The 3,474-nt window shown below is 36.4% G+C and overlaps 1 pseudogene; it reads left to right on the top strand.

Moving 5' to 3' along the window:
• Nucleotides 1-431: 431 nt before the first annotated feature.
• On the top strand, nucleotides 432-494 carry LOC137637710 (U4 spliceosomal RNA; annotated as a pseudogene).
• Nucleotides 495-3,474: the final 2,980 nt, after the last annotated feature.

Raw genomic sequence — 3,474 nt, forward strand, 5'->3', positions numbered from 1 at the left:
GATCCGACTACCGTATTGTTTGGTCAAACCTGTCATCACTTTACTGTCGTCAGCATTTTGAAAGTAAAACGAGCTTCGACGAGAGCGCCTGCCACGATAAGGGGACTTTCCAGTTTTGACCAAGATGTCATCCTCTTACTTAGTGGAGTCAGCATATTTTGAGAAACCGAGCCTAAGGGAAATCCTCGTTTATGAAATAGGTCATCATGGAAGGACACGTGCTGCCCTTTTGTTATGACTTAACACGTGGTCCAGATTGCACCGGAAATTTCTTCTAGAAGCTTCCATGGCGTGATCAAAGTAGGTGTTTTTAAGGAAGCTAATAGAGACACAGAATTGTTAAAAAAATACCTTCTATGGAAATGACCACTGCCCACTATAATTAACTCTGCCCATACATGTGCATTTAAACTTCAAGAAGAGATTGTCCAAGCTTTGTGCAGTGGCAATATCGTAACCAATGAAACTGAGGTGCGATTATTGCTAGTTGAATTGTCCAAGTGAGATAGGACAGGACATAAGACAAGAGAGGAACTATGTCCGAAGCAGATGAGATCAAAGTCCTAACGAGATAAGAAGCAGAGAAGACCAGAAGTCTGGTAGAGCCAGATTCTAACCTTCCCTTCAGGCGACAAACGCCTATCTCCAAAATCTGTTATGGCCGAGAAGAAGAGACAAATTAAAGCAGCCAGCCCTCCCTGCTTGTGATGAGAAGTAGCCAACACTGCCTTTCCGCTTGCCTTAGTTTAACAGTATCATCGAATTCTTGATAGAAGATCTCTGATGTCCCACCTTGATGCCATCCTTTCTGTGACGTCTTCGAATCCGGTCATCGTGCCACTTTCATCTGAACTCAAGCTGCCCATCTGCAACGCTCTCAAGCATGAAGCCTCCATACCAATATCGTCTCAGCAGCTGCAAGAAACTATTCCCTAAGTATTTCTACCTTACTGACTGTTCCCCTTTTCTGTTGATGTTTTGGTTGATTTGATTTGTCAGTTAAAGTAAACGAATTAGTAACATTGATTTTCTTTATATAAGTTTGTTAATAAACGGGTTGTATTTTTTCGTGAGTTTCTTTTTATATTCATTTCCCATATTTCAATCGGTGTTGTTGGAAACATTTATCTTCGTTATTAAAAGAACCTGTGATGATTTTAAGATCGTAACAGTGACCTTGGTATTCCAAGGTTCAAAATCCTGTAAGATACCCTAAGCATCGAGAGAGAGAGAGAGAGAGAGAGAGAGAGAGAGAGAGAGAGAGAGAGAAGTTTCACGATTTTATTAAGAGACTAAACAAGACAAAGACATAGATATTGTCTTTAAAGAAGAAGAAACAGAATATACAATGAAATAAACTTAAAAAGAAAACTAAAAAAGGCAAAACTAAATAAGATAAAGAGTATGGTTGACTAATCCCTGTAGATGGAGCACATGTTACCATTAACAAATTAGGCCCAAGATCTGATTAGGCCTACCACACGACGTATGGGCGAATAAGGGAGAGGAGAACGTAGCTCTAATGTTGATAGGAATTGCTTATGTGTAAATAATATTAAGAAGAAGAGGCAATGCAAAAAAAAAAAGGAGAGGTGGGGGAGGTGTGGGCAGCCTGGCGGACTCCAGTAACACCTTGGGACTTCTAGCAGACAATTGCTTCGTATTTACGAGCAATTTAGCGTGAGATGATTTAAGGTTTCGGTTTGGCATGATTGTGAACGGAGTGCAGTCCCAAAGGTCACTCTAATCAAAATTATCAATTTCAAAATGAGATGTATCATCTTTAGATAATTGAAAACTGAAAAGGACCAAAGAAGGGATAATCGAAGACTAGGAAGGTTTCCTCTTCTTTGGTCCCCAGGGGTGTAGGCCAAGAGAGAGGGGGGGGGGGGGTGCTGGGAACCAAGGTGGAGTCGAGCTTCCCTGTAAGGCGAATTTTTTTTTCTAAAACTTGTTTGACTGGTAACTTCTTCATTAAATATACGATCAGTCACTGCATTCTTAAGGAACTAAACTGTTTATAATAATAATAATAATAATAATAATAATAATAATAATAATAATAATAATAATAATAGAAATGGTCTGTTTGGACCTTTGATCTCCTGAAGGAAGATCTTCGGTATGATTACTTTGAAACACAAATGCAAATGTAATTCTAATTGAAAACTTCTGATCATTCTTTTTTTAAGGAAAAGTTTTATTACAGAGCATAATAGACACACACATAAATATATATATATATATATATATATATAGACACACGCATACACAAGGAACAATATGCAACACGGATACGAGAGCAAACTATATTCGAGAACATTCTCACAAGAAAAAGAAATGTACGTTGGCAGGATATAGAATGAGAATGACAGATAATATATGGACATTAAGAACAATAACAAATTGGGTCCCTAGAGATTGCAAAAGAACCAGGGGGAGGAAGAGAAGTCGATGGATTGACGCGCTAAGAAAATTTGCGGGTATAGACTGGCATAGAAAGACCATAAACAAAATTGCCTCCTCCCAATTGGAAAAAGGAACTTACTCTCAGAAATGCCTATAACTGCAAAATATATAGACTTTTTATTCGGTTTTATATAATAATTGCTGAAGTCAGCGAAAATCAGTTAGAGTCAAATGGTGATCATTACTTTAGACGAATTGAAGTCACTTCTCTAACGATTTCAAAGTAACACAATAAATATATTATCATTCCCAAAAATACCTGGAGTTTGCATCCCAGACTCATGTGCTTGTGGTGTGAGATTTACTCCTTATTCAGGCAATTAAAGCACTTGTACCCATGACTCTTATTTCCTTGAAATCACAAACGGAGAAGAGGACGAATACCAAATCAGTGCTTTTAGAAAAACGAGAAAAATGATTGCCGAAACGTGGACTAATTTCATGTCTGCAAACAGATCTCGGCTTTCCTGATAAAACCAACAGTTTATCTTTAGACTAAAATAATTATCTTGTATATAAGATGGTAATGTTGACCAGCTTCTGATAAGCCAGACGTTCAAATAAATTCAGAAATAATATCAACGGTGCAACAAGAAAAGAACGACATTGGAAAAAGGTTTGTTTTTTCTTCGAACAATATTTGAAATGAACACCCTCTCTCTCTCTCTCTCTCTCTCTCTCTCTCTCTCTCTCTCTCTATCCAAACATTCCTTTTCATTTTTTTTACCATATGTTCTTGCTGAACAGTCAGCTGATTTTTATTTCACCAATTGATATTTGCAATTTACCTTTAATATATAGTGTTTTAAAGGCAAACAGAGAATTATTGGAATAGAATATCTAATAATGCAATTTTTTAAGATTCATTTACTACATATCCTATAAAATATACATTTAATTGTAATTATTATTATTATTATTATTATTATTATTATTATTATTATTATTATTATTATTATTAGCTAAGCTACAACACAGTTGGAAAAGCAAGATGCTATAAGCCCA

Source organism: Palaemon carinicauda, unplaced genomic scaffold (assembly GCF_036898095.1).
Source record: "Palaemon carinicauda isolate YSFRI2023 unplaced genomic scaffold, ASM3689809v2 scaffold934, whole genome shotgun sequence".
In the NCBI taxonomy this organism is placed as follows: Eukaryota; Metazoa; Arthropoda; class Malacostraca; order Decapoda; family Palaemonidae; genus Palaemon; species Palaemon carinicauda.